Source organism: Bufo gargarizans, unplaced genomic scaffold (genome assembly GCF_014858855.1).
Source record: "Bufo gargarizans isolate SCDJY-AF-19 unplaced genomic scaffold, ASM1485885v1 original_scaffold_1755_pilon, whole genome shotgun sequence".
NCBI classification, from domain to species: Eukaryota; Metazoa; Chordata; class Amphibia; order Anura; family Bufonidae; genus Bufo; species Bufo gargarizans.
This window is the reverse complement of record NW_025334498.1, coordinates 1-20,182: the sequence shown is the minus strand read 5'-3', so window position 1 is coordinate 20,182 and position 20,182 is coordinate 1.

Genomic DNA, 20,182 nt, shown 5'->3' with positions numbered 1-20,182 from the left:
GGTGATCAGGGAGTCTATATGGGGTGATCACCCCCCTGTAAGGCTCCATTCAGACGTCTGTATGATTTTTACGGATCCACGGATCCATGGATCGGATCCGCAAAACACATATGGACGTCTGAATGGAGCCTTACAGGGGGGTGATCAATGACAAGGGGGGTGATCAGAGAGTGTATAAAAAATAAAAAATTCTATGAACTCGCCATGCCCCTCATTGAATACCTTGGGGTGTCTTCTTTCCAAAATGGGGTCACATGTGGGGTATTTATACTGCCCTGGCATTTTAGGGGCCCTAAAGCGTGAGAAAAAGTCTGGGATCCAAATGTCTAAAAATGCCCTCCTAAAAGGAATGTGGGCCCTTTGCCCACCTAGGCTGCAAAAAAGTGTCACACATGTGGTATCGCCGTACTCAGGAGAAGCTGGGGAATGTGTTTTGGGGTGTCATTTTACATATACCCATGCTGGGAGAGAAAAATATCTCGGCAACTTTTCCCATTTTTTTTATACAAAGTTGGCATTTGACCGAGATATTTCTCTCACCCAGCATGGGTATATGTAAAATGACACCCCAAAACACATTCCCCAACTTCTCCTGAGTACGGCGATACCACATGTGTCACACTTTTTTGCAGCCTAGGTGGGCAAAGGGGCACATATTCCAAAGTGCACCTTTAGGATTTCACAGGTCATTTTTTACACATTTTGATTTCAAACTACTTCTCACACATTTGGGCCCCTAAATTGCCAGGGCAATATAACTACCCCACAAGTGACCCCATTTTGAAAAGAAGACACCCCAAGGTATTTCATGATGGGCATAGTGAGTTCATGGAAGTTTTTATTTTTTGTCACAAGTTAGTGGAATATGAGACTTTGTAAGGAAAAAAAAATAAATCATCATTTTCCGCTAACTTGTGACAAAAAATAAAAAGTTTTATGAACTCACTATGCCCATCAGCGAATACCTTAGGGTGTCTACTTTCCGAAATGGGGTCATTTGTGGGGTTTTTCTACTGTCTGGGCATTGTAGAACCTCAGGAAACATGACAGGTGCTTAGAAAGTCAGAGCTGCTTCAAAATGCGGAAATTCACATTTTTGTACCATAATTTGTAAACGCTATAACTTTTACCCAAACGATTTTTTTTTTTTACCCAAACATTTTTTTTTATCAAAGACATGTAGAACAATAAATTTAGAGAAAAATTTATATATGGATGTCATTTTTAAAAAAAAAATTTACAACTGAAAGTGAAAAATGTAATTTTTTTGCAAGAATTTAGTTAAATTTCCATTAATAACAAAAAAAGTAAAAATGTCAGCAGCAATTAAATACCACCAAATGAAAGCTCTATTAGTGAGAAGAAAAGGAGGTAAAATTCATTTGGGTGGTAAGTTGCATGACCGAGCAATAAACCGCGAAAGTTGTGGAGTGCCGATTTGTAAAAAAAGGGCCTGGTCACTAGGGGGGTATAAACCTGTGGTCCTTAAGTGGTTAAACCCACGGATAGGAACGGGTATATTGACCAACCAGCTGTCGCTATAGCCCATGGTTACAGAAGGTCCCTAGGGGTCAGATCCAGCGCATAAAAAGGAATTGTTCCCGTCAGGAAGATTATGAGGTACAGAGTACTATCATTCTAAATAGGTTCAGAGAAAAGGGGTATAATGAGGAGTCACTAGAAGAACAGAGAAGGGCAGTTGGCGAGAACAATACTGCTAAAAATGATAGTAGAAACAAAAATACTGACAAATACAAATGGGCGTTTAAAACGCCGTATTCAGCCTCATGTCCCCGGATGAAACAAATAATCCAGAGAAATTGGAGAATCCTGAAAAACGATGCGGTCATTGACCCAATGATCCCAGATAAACCACCGTTTATCTTCAGAAGGGCCCCCACTGTGGGCCTTAAAATAGTACAGGGGTGTTTGAGGAAAAAGACTAAGGCCACCACCAAGAATAATTCTGTTCCGGCTGCAAAAAAAGATCGATGGCAGATAAGAAATGCAGGACACAAAATGTCATATTTTCATGTTCCAGCCAAAAAGAGATGAAAGTGAGAGGACACCTATCTTGTGAGTCCGCAGGGGTAATCTATGTGTTGGCGTGCCCCTGCAGGTTACAATATGTGGGCAGAACCCTGAGGAAACTCAAAATTAGAATCAGCGAACATATTGGAAACATAAGAAGAGGTCTTGAAACTCATAGGATCCGCAAAACACATACGGAAATGACATGTTATCTTAAGCTCATGTGATCAGCGATTATTCAAATCAGAGTTCGGGTGGATTTGATTGTGACGCCCCAGACGAAGCGAAGGCGAAACCCGGGTCGGGCATGTTTACACGCTATATGCAAGTTGTCTTATTGTAAGTACAATAAATTATACCTTTTAAAGAAGATTCGGGTATTGCACTATGATCTGTTCCTCCTGAAGGAAGTCGCTTTGCTGGTTGATATCGAGACCATATACCGGCGATGCATCTGTGAAGCTGCGAAATCTCTGTGAAGACTGCCTGTTTGGGAAAAAACTCCCTATTCCAGTTTAACGTGGACCCATATGTACAGTACAGACCAAAAGTTTGGACACACCTTCTCATTCAAAGAGTTTTCTTTATTTTCATGATTATGACAATTGTAGCTTCACACTGAAGGCATCAAAACTATGAATTAACACATGTGGAATTATATACATAACAAAAAAGTGTGAAACAACTGAAAATATGTCATATTCTAGGTTCTTCAAAGTAGCCACCTTTTGCTTGGATTACTGCTTTGCACACTCTTGGCATTCTCTTGATGAGCTTCAAGAGGTAGTCACCTGAAATGGTCTTCACTTCACAGGTGTGCCCTGTCAGGTTTAATAAGTGGGATTTCTTGCCTTATAAATGGGGTTGGGACCATCAGTTGCGTTGTGGAGAAGTCAGGTGGACACACAGCTGATAGTCCTACTGAATAGACTGTTAGAATTTGTATTATGGCAAGAAAAAAGCAGCTAAGTAAAAGAAAACGAGTGGCCATCATTACTTTAAGAAATGAAGGTCAGTCAGTCCGGAAAATTGGGAAAACTTTGAAAGTGTCCCCAAGTGCAGTCACAAAAACCATCAAGTGCTACAAAGAAACTGGCTCACATGCGGACCGCCCCAGGAAAGGAAGACCAAGAGTCACCTCTGCTGTGGAGGAGAAGTTCATCCGAGTCACCAGCCTCAGAAATCGCAGGATAACAGCAGCTCAGATTAGAGACCAGGTCAATGCCACCCAGAGTTCTAGCAGCAGACACATCTCTAGAACAACTGTTAAGAGGAGACTGTGTGAATCAGGCCTTCATGGTAGAATATCTGCTAGGAAACCACTGCTAAGGACAGGCAACAAGCAGAAGAGACTTGTTTGGGCTAAAGAACACAATGAATGGACATTAGACCAGTGGAAATCTGTGCTTTGGTCTGATGAGTCCAAATTTGAGATCTTTGGTTCCAACCACCGTGTCTTTGTGCGACGCAGAAAAGGTGAACGGATGGACTCTACATGCCTGGTTCCCACCGTGAAGCATGGAGGAGGAGGTGTGATGGTGTGGGGGGGGCTTTGCTGGTGACACTGTTGGGGATTTATTAAAAATTGAAGGCATACTGAACCAGCATGGCTACCACAGCATCTTGCAGCGGCATGCTATTCCATCCGGTTTGCGTTTAGTTGGACCATCATTTATTTTTCAACAGGACAATGACCCCAAACACACCTCCAGTCTGTGTAAGGGCTATTTGACCATGGAGGTGAGTGATGGGGTGCTGCGTCAGATGACCTGGCCTCCACAGTCACCGGACCTGAACCCAATCGAGATGGTTTGGGGTGAGCTGGACCACAGATTGAAGGCAAAAGGGCCAACAAGTGCTAAGCATCTCTGGGAACTCCTTCAAGACTGTTGGAAGACCATTTCAGGTGACTACCTCTTGAAGCTCATCAAGAGAATGCCAAGAGTGTGCAAAGCAGTAATCAAAGCAAAAGGCGGCTACTTTGAAGAACCTAGAATATGACATATTTTCAGCTGTTTCACACTTTTTTGTTATGTATATAATTCCACATGTGATAATTCATAGTTTTGATGCCTTCAGTGTGAATCTACAATTGTCATAGTCATGAAAATAAAGAAAACTCTTTGAATGAGAAGGTGCGTCCAAACTTTTGGTCTGTACTGTATGTACTCTTTTGATTTTACTGGAGAAGGGACTCACTACAAATTTTGGGTCTGCTGCTCATTTTATATTCCTGGGATCACACAGAAGTTTTATTTGTGTCCTTAAGCTTTTTTAACAGGACTTTTATGTCCTCTTGTGGCAAGATCCAGTGACTAATCAGACCACAGCTGTGATCAGTTACATGTCTGCCCGACAGAACTGTGGGACGAGTTTTTTGTCAATGAGTGTTTATGTGATGATCAGATGATATTTGAATCTATGTGACCCTTAGACCTCTATAATCAGGAAGATCTTCTCTTACCCCGTTCCTACATTACATGTCATTACACACGTGTACACACTGCACATGACCGGACTGAGGCTCTAACACGGCCTCTTCTCACCTCGTCTCTTCTCACCTGGTGATGTCAGAGGCCGGGGAGCCTCCATCATGGCCTCCTTGTACAGTTCCTTGTGTCCTTCTATATACTCCCACTCCTCCATGGAGAAATAGACCGCCACATCCTGACACCTTAGAGGAACCTGACAACACAATGACACCGTCATCACCCAGACCCCTCCAGTGCTGTTACTGGAGAATTTCCCAGCATTCCCAGCAGTGTCACCTCTCCAGTCAGCAGCTCCATCATCTTGTGGGTGAGTTCTAGGATCTTCTGCTCATGTATCAGGGGGGGAGGCTCTGTGATGGGGGTCCTGCTCCACCCTCCTGACTCATGGATGATGGGAGTCCTTCCCGGTGTCTTCTTTACTATGGTGTAATCCTGTGGATGGAGAGAGACACTTAGGGAAAGAAATTCCTTCCTGACTCCAGATCTACACTCAGAATCCCTCCCTGGATCATGGCCCCATCTCCAGTAATCTAGACGTTAGAAGCTGGAATATTGTTACCCTCCAGGCTTCTTCTGGACTCTTCTAGAGAATCCCCCATGACCCCTTCCTCTGGCAGAGAGCTCCATAGTCTCACTGCTCTTACAGTAAAGACTCCTCTTTTATATTGGTGGAGAAACCTTCTTTCCTCTATAGATGTAGTGGAGGCCTCCTTGTTATAGTCCAGTATCATCTAGATGTCAGACTAGTGGTAGAAATCCTCCCTCCAGGCCACACTCCGGCCATCTCCTCCTCTGCTCCTGGGTACAACGTGCCTACTTACCTTCTCATGGCTCCTACAACATGACTATTGGTGTCCATGATCCATCACTGACCATACTGGTGGCTGATATTCAGGTTCTCCATCACTTGGAAGGTCTGGAGGCCGTTCTCCAGGACCCTGGACTCTTCCTATCACTTCCTATGATGGATTCTCCTTCTCGATGTCTGACTTGTTACAGAACACAATAAAGAGGAGAGAAATCTAGAAAAGTTTACCTCTCCGCTCAGCAGGCAGATGATCTCCAAGGTGAGGTCTAATATTCTTCTGCTGATCTCCTTCCTGTCCATCCTTGGTGGTCATTCAGGAGAAGAGGAGAGACCTGGAGGAGCTGGAGGCTTCTAGTACTGCAGGCGCCTTTATGAGGAGAGGAGAGGGTGGAAATTCTCCAGGGACAAGAGCATTAGTGAGATCCAGAACCGCACTTACTGCTCCTGGAGAGACCCCGCTTCTCAGAGCCCCCAGCACCGGGGATAAAGGGGGATTCTGGAGAAATGGCTGATACCAGAGAGAAGAAGAGGCTCCAGACACCACAGCAGTGACTACCGACCAGGACCTGCTCTGTATTTGCTGCACTGCAAGAGCTGAAGGACCTGGGATGATGTCACTGTCATGTGATCAGTGCAGGGGGCGGAGCTCAGCAGTGGAGAGAAATGGTAGAGAAGGACCTGGGATGACATCACTGTCATGTGATCAGGAGGGGTGGAGGTCGGCAGCAGTCATGTGGCGATGAAAGACCTGTGATGATGTCACTGTCATGTGATATGAGGGGGCGGAGCTTTTAGTGATTGAAGATCCAGTTCCCTTAGTTGATTACTTCTCCGGCTGCGCAGTGATGAGAGCGGATCTTCTCTATTACTCAGGATTTCAGCTCTTTGGACCAGTCACAGTGTTATCACAAGGATCAGATATTATTGTCCATCTAGTGGCAGATCCAGAGCCTGGTCTCGGGAGGGGCACTTCCAGATTATTTTCTGTCGGCCGCCACAAGACTACACAGTATAGCGGTATACTGTATATTGTGGGGCACAGTGTAGAGGTATACTGTATATTGTGGGGCACAGTGTAGAGGTATACTGTGTGGCACAGTGTAGCGGTATACTGTATATTGTGTGGCACAGTGAAGAGGTATACTGTATATTGTGTGGCACAGTGTAGCGGTATACTGTATATTGTGGGGCACAGTGTAGAGGTATACTGTATATTGTGGGGCACAGTGTAGAGGTATACTGTATATTGTGGGGCACAGTGTAGAGGTATACTGTATATTGTGTGGCACAGTGTAGAGGTATACTGTATATTGTGTGGCACGGTGTAGAGGTATACTGTATATTGTGGGGCACGGTGTAGAGGTATACTGTATATTGTGGGGCACGGTGTAGAGGTATACTGTATATTGTGGGGCACGGTGTAGGGGTATACTGTATATTGTGGGGCACAGTGTAGAGGTATACTGTATATTGTGGGGCACAGTGTAGAGGTATACTGTATATTGTGTGGCACAGTGTAGAGGTATACTGTATATTGTGTGGCACAGTGTAGAGGTATACTGTATATTGTGTGGCACAGTGTAGAGGTATACTGTATATTGTGTGGCACGGTGTATGCTATATGTGTATTACATAAACATTCTCCACATGAAAACTTACAGTTACTTGGCCCTTGGGGGTCTCGGACGCCACTTCCACACTTTGGCCGGGGGCTCGGCGGAGCTGATGTTGTGTTTTATCCTAATGAGAAAGATTTAATAATAAGGATTTGTAGAAGGGGCAGAGGGATAGCAGAGCAGGGAGAGGCTGGTGCTGCTACTAGGGGGTCATACCATGGGTGAGTAATAAAGCCCACCATAATGCCCCCCCAGTAGTAACAATTCTCCTTATAATGTGACAGTAGAAAATACCCCCTTTTTATGCCCCCAGTTGAGCTAATGTCCCCCATAATGTGCCCCCATAATGTACCAGTATAAAATGCCCCATATATAGTGCACCAGTAGATGCCCTCAGTGTCCCCCATAATTTGCAAGTATAAAATACCCCTTCTTAGTGCCCCCCGTAGATGACCCCATAGTACCCCTCTCCCACCTTCCCCATAGTACCCACCATATTGTGTCCTAGTATAAAATGCTACTGTAAAGAGCCCCCATATAAAATACCCCTTCTTTGTGGCCTCAGTAGATGCCCCTATAGTGACCCCAATAATGTGCCAGTAACAAGACCCCCTCCTAATGTGCCAGTAACAAGACCCCCTCCTAATGTGCCAGTAACAAAAGGCCCCTCTAATGTGCCAGTAACAAGAGGCCCCCTATCGTGCCAGTAACAAGGGCCCCCCCTCATGTGCCAGTAACAAGAGCCCCCCTCATGTGCCAGTAACAAAAGCCCCCCTAATGTGCCAGTAACAAGAGCCCCCCCCCCTCATGTGCCAGTAACAAGAGCCCCCCTCATGTGCCAGTAACGAGAGCCCCCCCTCATGTGCCAGTAACAAGAGCCCCTCATCATGTGCCAGTAACAAGAGCCCCCCCCTCATGTGCCAGTAAAAAGACCCCCCCTCATGTGCCAGTAACAAGAGCCCCCCTCATGTGCCAGTAACAAAAGCCCCCCTAATGTGCCAGTAACAAGAGCCCCCCCTAACGTGCCAATAACAAGAGTCCCCCCTAACGTGCTAGTAACAAGAGCCCCCCTAACGTGCCAGTAACAAGAGCCCCCCTCATGTGCCAGTAACAAGAGCCTCCCTAATGTGCCAGTAACAAGAGCCCCCCCAATGTGCCAGTAACAAGAGCCCCCCCCAATGTGCCAGTCACAAGAGCCCCCCCTCATGTGCCAGTAACAAGAGCCCCACCTAATGTGCCAGTAACAAGAGCCCCTCCTAATGTGCCAGTAATAAGAGCCCCCCCTTATGTGCCAGTAACAAGAGCCTCCCTAATGTGCCAGTAACAAGAGCCCCCCCTAATGTGCCAGCAACAAGAGCCCCCCCAATGTGCCACTAACAAGAGCCCCCCCATGTGCCAGTAACAAGAGGCTTCCCTAATGTGCCAGTAACAAGAGGCCCCCCTAATATGCCAGTAACAAGAGCCCCCATCATGTGCCAGTAACAAGAGCCCCCCCTCATGTGCCAGTAACAAGAGCCCCCATCATGTGCCAGTAACAAGAGCCCCCCCTCATGTGCCAGTAACAAGAGGCCCCCCTAATGTGCCAGTAACAAGAGGCCCCCCTAATATGCCAGTAACAAGAGGCCCCTCATGTGCCAGTAACAAGAGCCTCCCCTCATGTGCCAGTAACAAGAGCCCCCCTCATGTGCCAGTAACAAGAGCCCCCCCTCATGTGCCAGTAACAAGAGCCCCCCTCATGTGCCAGTAACAAGAGCACCCCTCATCATGTGCCAGTAACAAGAGCCCCCCTAATGTGCCAGTAACAAGAGCCCCCCCTCATGTGCCAGTAACAAGAGACCCCTCATGTGCCAGTAACAAGAGCCCCCCTCGTGTGCCAGTAACAAGAGTCCCCCATCATGTGCCAGTAACAAGAGCCCCCCATCATGTGCCAGTAAAAATATTGTACATATGTTAAAAAAAACTATTAGCCTATCAGAGGAACAGGGAAGGGACACGCCTCTCCCCCACCCCACAGCATCCATCTATAGCGCTGTCCTGAGGACGGCGATACAGATGACTATGGAGATGAGCGCTGATCTCCCTGCCACCGCCGCCCCCCACTTTTCCCCAGGGCTGTGCAACCAGCTTGGGGGGGAGGCAATTGCCTCGTAGCCCCCCCCCCCCCGATCCACCAGTGTGTCCATCAGGCAGATGATGTTTGGTGCAGTGAATCTAACTCCAGTGTGACCTACTGCCTGCCGTGCAGTGCCCAGTCCTGAGGAGGCTGATAGGGACCGGATCCTGTGACTGGAGGAACCAGAGTAGTCCTAGAACCCATCCTGACAGTCAGTGCGATGCAGAAGATGCAGCAGCGCCCCCTATAGTCAGAGGAGCTGACCACGGTGGATGGGGGGGCTCTGGATTATCACACAAACAGCCGAGTGTCATGAACCTGTAATGTCCTCTATACCTAGGGTTCCAGGTGTCAGACCCCCACCCATCAGATACTGATGACCTATCCAGAGGTCCATATCTCCTGCTCGACATCCTTAGCAACAGGAGGAAATGCTCTCGAGATTAGCAGTGGGTCATGGATCTGTCAGATTCTGATCCTGGAGCTCACCCCTTCCTGGCCGTAAGCCAGTGATAGTCCTGTATCGGCTGACTAGCTGTGGTCATGGTTCTTGGATTCATTTTGACTGTTTGTGGTTCTGACCTTAGCTTGTCTTCTGACCACTCTCTGTCTCTCGGTTTTGTACTGCATCTTCCTGGTTCTGACCTGTTTACGTATGTTTGCGTTGTTTGTCTCTAAGTGTTTGTCTGTCTCTGCACCTTAGTAGCATAGGGACTGTTGACCAGTTGTGGTCTTGCTACATAGGGCTTGCACTGTCCCTACCTATAGACATTACACTATACAATGGAAATCCGAAGGCGGGTGCTGGTCTCCACCATCAGGTTTACTGCCGCTAGGCCAAAAGGGAACGCATACCCCTGGGAACTTGAGTGGATGTGGGGCTGAAGAGCACCAGGGGCCTAGGAAAGAACTTCAGCATACCACATACCAGGATGGAGATACTAATCTATGGACTATATATATATATATATATATATATATACTGCTACCAAGGACTGAGCCTAACTGTGAACATGCTGATAAAGCCTCCATGCTTTATACACCCAAGTACTGAGTAGCATATCTTCCTGTTTTATTATGTATATAATTCCCTGGTGTTTCTTTTTCTTATTTTATGGCCTGAAGAAGGCGCTGCTAAAACTCTTAGCCAGAATACAGAACATAGTCGCTGCACTCTAGGTCTCCTGGATGTTTCTCGTCAGTCCACAAGTGGTGATGCAAGTCCATTGTTCACCTGGAAAGATCTGCTATGGACTCTATAACATATGCATACCTCCCGTTGATGAGTATATGGTGCCGGTGGAGCCAACAATCACGAGAAAATGAGACCACAGCACTCCAGATAATCACAGACCGATTAGTCCGTGTACATTCAGGTCCACTCATGGACGCATTGAACGTTTTGGTTATGATTGACCTTCCCCCATATTTCTGCAGGGTCCATTCACACGTCCGTAATTCTGTTCCGCATTTTGCGGAATGGAATTGCAGACCCATTCGTTTCTATGGGGCGCACGATGTGCTGCCCGGATCCGGAATTGCGGATTCGCACTTCCGGGTCCGCAATTCCGTTCCCGAACAAAATAGAACATGTCCTATTCTTGTCCGTAATAGGCATATTCTATTATAGTGCCGGCGATGTGTGGTCTGCAAATCGCGGAATGCACATTGCCGGTGTTCGTGTTTTGCGGATCTGCAATTTGGCACTAGTGTGTCCCGAATGTAACATCCTGTACATACCTGTATATGGTCAACAAGTAAGAGACCTGACATCATGGTTTTCTAAGTGATCCTTATATGTAACTACTAATGACATGACGAGGTAGGAGGGTTTATAACCTTTCACCTACTACTGACTAGTGTTGAGCGCGAATATTCAAATTACGAATTTCAATCGCGAATATCGAGAATTTGCGAATATTTCAAATATAGTGCTATTATATATTATTTTTTTATGGTTCAATCAATTTTTATTGTTTTCAAAGTATGGTAATAATTACCAAATATTGTAAGAGGTAATTGTGGAAAACACATGCAGCATAACAAATGCAACATAACAAAAGAAACAAGATACATATGACATCATCTAGTATCCATATATGCGACATCTGAAGATATAATTATAATAAGGAGAACTAAAAAGAGAGAAGTAAGAAATCAGAAAGAACAGAGGGGGAGACCAGACTGAGACACTAGGTAAGAAACAGCGGTACCGGGAGGGATACGGGGAGACAAGATACGCCATATCAAAGATGATGACGTCTAAGAAGCCCAAAGGATCAGGAGAGAGAGCCGTCTCTTAACCAAGCCGAGAAGCCTGAAGAGGTTCGGAATTAGAGCCAAGTCCCCTATGCTGCCATGTAGACCAGGTTCGAGAGTCTGGACTCGGTACTTAACTCCTCCAAGCATGCCAGGGCAGTTGCCCAGGTAATCCTCTGCAAGCTCTCTGTCGACCTCCACCCATGAGGAAAAATCTGCCTCATGGCAAGTATAAAAAATCTTAGGGTACCTTTCTTAACATGTTTTATTTGCCCAGGGAAAATGGAAAGCAATGTTATTAAAAGAGAAGGCGATATATTAGTCCGGTAAAGATGGTTATAAAGAGAGAAAACATCTTTCCACAGAGGAGCCACTCCAGGACAATCCCATCATATATGTGCCATCAAGCCCACATCCCCCTGGCATCGCAAGCAGGTATTCAGTACTGATGTGTAGAATTTATGCAGTTTTACCGGAGTCCTATACCACCTGGTCCAAATTTTGTAGTTAAAGAGGACCTTTCACTACAATAAAAAATCTAAACTAAGTATGCTGACATGGAGAGCGGCGCCCGGGGATCTCCCTGTACTTACTATTATCCCTGGGTGCCGCTCCGTTCTCCCGGTATAGGATCCAGTATCTTCAGATTTTCGGCTCAACTGGGAGGAGCCTGCTCTTGTTCTCCTGGGCGTCTCCTTCTCCCAGGCTGGAGCGCTGGCCAATCGCAGCGCTCAGCTCATAACCTGAGAGAAAAATTCCTCTCAGGTTATGAGCTGAGCGCTGCGATTGCCCAGCGCTACAGCCTGGGAGAAGGAGATGCCCAGGAGAACAAGAGCAGGCTCCTCCCAGTTGAGCCGAAAATCTGAATATTTCCTGGGAGAACGGAGCGGCGCCCAGGGATATTAGTAAGTGCAGGGAGATCCCTGGGCGCCGCTCTCCATGTCTGTATACTTAGTTTAGATTTTTTATTGTAGTGAAAGGTCCTCTTTAAGCTCTTGGAGGCCAATGGATATGGAGGACTTATGTGTGAATAATAAAGATCTTTTCCATTGATCTGGGGAAATAGTAACTCCCAACTCTTCCTCCCAAGCCCTAGCCAATTTTAGTCTCTGGGGGTGTATCCCATGTTCCCTTTCCTTAATTTCTCCATCATTGATCATGTTATAAATCAAGGAGACCACATGACCTGGGGCCGACGCAGAGAGACACAATTTCTCAAATGGGGTCAATCGCGTGTTAGAGTGAGACCCAGGTGTCAAGGACCGTAAGAAATTTCATAGTTGAAAATAAAGAAACCATCTACCTGACATGTTTGGAAGGAGATGAGACAAATCATTTAGGGGGAGCAAGCCCTTGTCATTGTGAAGATCTTTGACAGTGTGTAGCTGAGGTTATGAAACCCGGTTGGTTCTTAAGGGAGTCAGGAAGATCCGGATGCCCATTCAATACCGTGAGAGGTCCCGGCATTGTGATCTTTTTTAACTTGGGTGCAAATCTATCCCATAGTGCGGCTAAGGAAGACAGCAATGGAGATAAATTTAAGTATGGGATCTGGTTACGTGAATCTGCCGGAAGCCAAAAGATTCCGGGCACTAAGTGAGGAGACACGTCTCTTTCAATTTCCACCCAAAGCTTTGAGGTAGAATTATGAACCAGGTCAAGGACACGATTCGTGATGGATGCCCTGTAATAAGTAAGAAAATTTGGTAGGCCTGCTCCCCCCCAAAGACCTGGAGAGTGTCAACAGATCATAACTAAGTCTTGGTCTCGTGCCCCTCCAAACAAATCGTGTGGCGATTCTCCTAAGGCGGGTAAAAATGAGACTGGAATCTGGCACGGAATTGTTTGAAATAAATACAAGATTCTAGGGAGAATATCCATTTTTAGGGTATTGATTCTACCAAACCAGGAGATTTGTAGAGACTTCTATCTACGGAGGCTGGACTCAATAGTTTTGATCAACGGAGGGAAATTGAATTTAAAGACGTGCTCGGTATTGGCAGGTAAATTAATTCCCAAGTATTTAACGTATTGTGAGGCCAAACTGAACAGAAAGGAATCCTTTAAATAAGTAGTTAATCTGTTGGGAGGGTAATGTTTAGGATTTCCGATTTATGGGTGTTCACCTTGAAATTATTGAGACGGCCAAATATCTTGAACTCAGTTAATACTGAAGGGAGACCGACTCTGGGGGAGGTTTAATATATAAGAAGATCATCGGCAAACAGGGACAATTTATGTTCAGTTTTACCTAAGACCATACCTCGGATGGATTGATTGGCTCGCAGAGCATTCGCCAAGGATTCCATGACTAGAATATACAAAAATGGCGATAGGGGGCATCCCTGACGTGTGCCGCTGCAAATAGGGAAGGGAGCGGAGAGGATGCCATTGACGCGGACCTTCGCCGATGGAGTGGAATACAGTGCCATAATTCTTTGGATAATTTTGGTTCCCAAACCTAAATGTATCAATGTAGCCTTAAGGAATTGCCAGTTAACCCTATCAAAGGCCTTCTCTGCGTCCACTGACAGAAGACACAGAGGGGTCTTCGACACTCGTGCCCTGGCAATCAAACCGATGGATTGTAAAGTATTGTCGCGGGCTTCCCTACTAGGGACAAACCCCACTTGGTCTCTATGGACACAGCCCAGGATATGGGGGTGGAGCCTAAGGGCTAAAGCTTTGCAAACATTTTCAGGTCCACATTCAACAGAGAAATGGGCCTATAATTAGCACACAGAGAGGTTACTTTTCCCGGTTTAGGAATTACCGTGATGTGGGCTTGTAAGGCCTAATATGGGAAGGGACAATCCTCCGCAATTGCATTGAATGCCCTTGAGACAACTGGAGCGAGATCTTCTCCAAAGAATTTATAAAAACGGGAGGTTAGGCCATCTGGGATGGGGCTTTTTCCATTTTTAAGGTCTCTAACTATAGCCAAGAACTCATGAGATGTGAAATCGGATTCCAAGTCGCTGGAGACAGTGGCCAATAATTGTTTGGGCCCGTATTGCGATACATAATCTCGTAAATCAGTAGCTAAGCTGGAGGAATCGGGAGGAGGGGTCTGATTTAAGTTATATAAACCTGAGTAGTAGGACTGAAACTCCTGCGCGATCTCAGAGGGGGTATGACCTATACCTCCAGACGACGCGTTTAACGCCGCAACATGGGTTAGCATATTCTGTGGATGGAGGGCCCTTGCTAACCACTTCCCGCATTTATCCCCCATACTCATAAAAGCCTGCCTAATTTTGACCCTAATGCAGAGACACTGCTGGTCTAGTATCTGGAGGATTTGTTGACGTATCAGGGAGATCTCCGATTTTAGCTGGTCAGATGGGGAGGCCTTATTTAAAGCATCTTTCTGATTAAGGTCATTGAAAAGTGCGGAAAGCTTGTGGGTGCGCTCTTTCTTTAGTCTAGCTCCATGAGATATAAAGACGCCCCGTAATACGCACTTGAGGGCCTCCCATTGTACGGGTGCAGCTGTCTGATCCGATGCGTGTATGGCAACGAAATCGGATATAGCAGATCGAATCGCAGTGGCACACACTTGGTCTTTTAATAGATTATCATTCAGCCTCCATGTGTATGGGCGAGCACCTCTAGGGTTTGGGGACAGGAGACCATAAACGGGGGCGTGATCTGACCACACCGACGTGTCAATAGAACAACGTGGATGTAGGTCCAGTCGTGCTTGAGAAATAAAAAGATAGTCTAAACTCCCATAACTATTATGGGCTAGAGAATGAAAGCTATAATCCTTGACACCTGGGTGAAGAATGCGCCAAAGATCAACTAATCTAAGTGAGGAGAGGGCGGACTTAAACAGTCGCAGTGCTGATGGAGCGATTGAGGACTTACCTGCCGAAGAGCCAAGAGCAGGGTCCATTACCAGATTAATGTCCCCTCCCATAATGATGGGCGAGCAGTCCGCAAATCTGGAGAGGCGTCTCAGGAGTTTGGCACCAAAGGGCGTCTGACCCTGGTTTGGAAAGTAAACGTTAGCTATCGTATAAATGGATTGATCAACAGAGAGCTTGAGAAAGACAAATCTGCCATTGGGATCTATGTCTGCAGACAGGACCTGAGGGCGGAAAGATTTATGAAAAGCTATAGATACACCCTCTGCCTTCTTGGAGGGATGTGAGCTATGAAACCATGTACTATAATATCTGCCTTCACATTTGGGTATTGCAGAAAACTTGAAATGTGTTTCTTGCAACATGACGAGCATTACCCTTTTCTTGTGGAAGCGGTGCAGAATCTGGCTACGCTTCTCGGGCTTGTTAAGACCTCTGGCATTAAAAGTGCAAAATGTAAGTGGCCCTGACATCATGCAAAATTGGTGAAGTTAAGTAGACTGGCGTAAGGACTTATAAGAGAGGGAATAACACCAAGGATGAGATGAAGACGAGACAAAAGAGAACGAGAGGAAAGACCAAAAACAAAAAAGAGCCAAAAGAGGAAGGGGTCAGACGCGACTAAGGAAATTGAAGGGAAAGAAAAAGGAAGAAACGGGAAAAAAGCAAGAAAAAAGCCGAAAGCGGCTCAGTCACTAACTATAAGGTGACATCAGTCATAGACAGTACAAAGTACTGAAATCCCTAAGTGGGGGATGGAGAAAACTATGGTTGGGTGGCTACCCTAACTGTCTCCAGGTCAAAAAAGATCGAAACAAGGTAAAATTTAAGAAACGCATAACCTGAGAACAGGACAGAAACAACAAATACCAGACACATAGTACAATATTCCCATGCTAAAAAATCTATAGCAAGAAGAGAGACATTTGTTGGACATATTGATGGTGGTATAGGCGGAGATATCAATCTTTCACAGGATGTGGTCTTCTGGGCGTGTTACAGTGCTTAGGTGCTTGATCTAGCCATCTCTCGCGACGTGGCAGAGGACGAATTCTAAGTGGCTGCGGCCAGTCTGGTAAGTCCACTGCTGGGAGGCCAAAGGTGTCGAGGAGGCCCGGCAAGTCGGACAGCGCTTTGAACGTAGCGGATTTCCCGTCTTTTCTGGCAAACAATCTATAAATGATATCATTGTCCCTCAGTAGGATAAGTAGAGGTTTTAAAGCTTTGCGCAGCAGTAAGGTCCTTCTTGCAAGATCTTGAAGAATCTGTACATCGTGGACATCAGATATGGTAGGGTCCATATTTCTTGCTGCTTTGAGAAAAGCTTCTTTCTCTTTGTAGAAATGGATCCTACAAATGACATCTCGTGGGCGGGAGGGATCATTCGGCTTAGGCCCTAGCGCTCGATGTATTCTGTCAATTTCGATTAGCTGAGCTGGATCTCTGTGCAATAGTTTACTGAATAAATCTTGCGCCCAGTGGTCAAGGTCTTGTGGGGGGATGGATTCGGGTAGCCCTCTAATGCGGAGGTTGTTCCGACGATTCCTATTTTCGATGTCATCAAGGTGGTTCATGATATCCTGAATTTGGTCAGAATGCGCTTGTATGATCTGACGTGAGCCTCCAGGGCTGAAACAACTTGTTCTTGGGATTCCTCCACCTCTACTACTCTATGACCCACATGTTTGAGATCTTGTTGGAGGGCTGCTATATCCTGCTTGTGTAAGGTCTCTAATCTGGTGAAAAGCGCGTCTACCTCCACTTTCGTTGGCAGAGCTTTTAAGTTAGTTTTCCAGTCCCAATCGTCGTCACAGTTCATAGCAGGGATCCCCGTGGTTGGTCTGGGCGTCGGCGCCCGTGAATCTCCATGGTTAGGTGAAGAGCCAGGTGACCTAGTGGCGTACTTGGAGAAGTCAGGCGATGAAGTGACAGCTGACGAGGGGCTGGCTACCGCTTCTGCGTAAGAGCCTGGAGGAGTCGTATTGCCCTGGGCTCTAGGCTGGTTACCAGTAGGCTGCAAATGCACAAGGCTGTGCGCCATGGAGGCCTCTCTTGATTTCACACAATTGGCATTATCTGCAGTAGTGCCTGCTTGCTTATTAGCAGATACAAAGAATCGGGAGAAGGATCCTGTGTCCCGTTCCAGGGGGGCTGGCGTGGATGAGTTTCTCCCTTTCCTGATCATCTTAAACCCCATACTAGGAGCGTCTCTTGCAAATGGATAATGGTGAGGAGACAGTAGGGAGCCCTGCAGCAGGTATCTCACTCAGCCATAGGTGTGCTCCACTACCTCAGGAGCAGCGATATATCACAAAAATAGGCTGTTGTGTCCCTCTAGTCAGGATTAATCTAAGCCGCCAACAGAGGGGGACAGTAACATGAAAAATTAGGCCAATGACCTCAGAATGTAGCGTTCACAAGAAATAAAGGGGTAGGGAGTGAGGAGAAATTTGGACTGGGAGCCGGCCGTAAGTCACAGTCCAAAGGATGAGAAGATGCCCTGGATCCCTGAGGGCCTACTAAATGGAACGTCCCAGGTACTCACTGTGTCTGGGTCTGCGTGACCGCCAAGAAAGGCTGTATGCGGATAGTTGGAAGACCACGTGTAGCGCCGATCAGGGAGGCAAGATGGTGACTCCTCAAGTGGTGCAGGCTCTGGTGACACAGTCGGCGGGCCTGATAGAGACAGCGCTATGTGGAAAGCAGATGGGGCCCTCCGCCGACTAATACAGTCCTCCTTTATGGTGGCCCCGCCGCTCGGAACGGCTCTGCAAACTGCGTCTGTTCCGCCTGCTAGGCCGCAAGTAAGTGATGCTGCAATCCGGTCACAACGGGGTCGGAACTGGGTCAGCTGGTGACGGTCGGGTCTGGGATGGAGCCTGGATGCAGGTGAGGGGCCAGACTGGTCCAAATGGGCCAGAATGTACAAAATTGAGGCTAGAGTTCAGGAGCGAAGGAGAAAGCCGTCCGCTCCGCTCTGCTGCTGGCCACACACCCCTATATATTAGTTTTTTAGAATATTCATCATTCTTTCCATCTGAAGTTATGATTCTTCTTGTCAAGCAACTTAAGCAGGGAGAAATCATGACTTCAGATGGAAAAAATGATGAATATTCTAAAAAACTAATATATAGCACTATATTTTATAGTGCTATATATTCGTTTTTGACCCACGCCTGTATTGATCGTTTAATATTCGCATATTACGCGATCATTACCTTGCCAATTTTCGAGGGAAAAAGAAATGTAGAATATAACGAATATTCGAATTCGCAAATATTCTGAAAAATATTCGCAAAATATCACAAATTCGAATATGATCCTTGCCACTCATCACTACTACTGACATCTTAAGATCTGTCAAAATGGTCCTAAAAAAAGCCTGGCTTGCTAAAAAAGTGTTAATGTTCTATTTTGCATTTCCCTCTAATTATGATTTGAAATATAAATGTCCAATCATAACCTTCTAATCTGACGCAGTTACTCACCATTCGTATCCCATTCGCTCATTGACCAGGTTATAGCACTTTATTGTTTGATCAGTTTTTGATTCAGTATTCAACTAGAATTGGATACTGAGTTCTTTTTAATATTTCTTTTAAAATGTCTCCCCACATAATAAATTTTTTATAGATAACACACAAAAATATAACAATAAATATAATAAGAATAGGATTGAACAAAGTATTCCCAATTGCTGTTTGTGACCAAATATTTACAGATTTCTTAAATTTTTCCCACCAAGATGCTCCAGACATTCCATTCATCTTCTATTTCTGATAATTGTCCTTGTTGGTGATTAAATGCAATTTCTGTCAATTATTTCCTGAAAGTCTAAGGCTACTTTCACACTGGCGTTTGGCTTTCCGTTTGTGAGATCCGTTTAGGGCTCTCACAAGCGTTCGAAAACGGATCAGTTTTGCCCTAATGCATTCTGAATGAAAAAAGGATCCGCTCAGAATGCCTCAGATCAGTCTGCATTCCGCTCTGGAGGCTGCTTGCAGCGTTTTGGTGTCCGTCTGACAAACCTGAGCCACAATGTAAGTCAATGGGGACGGATCAGTTTTCTTTTACACAATCTGGCACAATAGAAAACGGATCTGGCCACCATTGACTTTTAATGGTGTTCAAGACGGATGTCACGGAATGTGTACAGGAAACAATGCAAAACAACATGCGTAAATGACTCGCTGGATCCAAAAGCTAAGGAACAAAAGGGAGACCCCTGTAGAAGACCTGCACTTTCCCTGGCTGCTCAGCCTATGCATAGATCCGAATGGTGGAGGTATGAATATCCACGTACCTTGACTATATAAGCCCTGAGCACCCTACAATAGTGAGGGACACGACCACCGGCTCCCTACACCAGACACGGAGGGAGTCAGGGTCACCTGGGATCCAACAAACAGAAAATAACAGATAACAGTTAACACTTAACCTTTTGTAGGAGAGAGGAGGACCAGATGGGCATGCACACATACTGCCAGGAAGAAATATAAGCCGCCCAGAAAAGCTTCTGGGGAAGAATTTAAAGGGAAGCAATTAGTCCAACACATGACAGCTGAGAGAGACTACGAGAGGAGGAGCTGAATACCACAACACAGAAACTCAAGGAGGAGGTTCTGAAAAGCCTCTGTCAGAGCTTCTCAGCTGTCTGGTTGTGACAACGGATCAGTCTTGGCTATGTTAAAGATAATACAAACGGATCCGTTCTGAACGGATGCAGACGTTTGTATTATTTGAACTGATCCGTCTGTGCGGATCCATGATGGATCCACACCAAACGCGAGTGTGAAAGTAGCCTTAACCATTACAAAAGCACCTTAACAAATTTAGAAGAGTGAGATGGTATCGTGCGTTGCACTTTGGATGCAGCATGTGAAAGAATTGTACTTAAATTCTGTAATAACTGTAACCACCTGGACCTTGCTATTGTATTTTTTTGAGGAGTAGACAAGAATGGTTTGTTTGGGAAATTAATGGCATTTACTTCC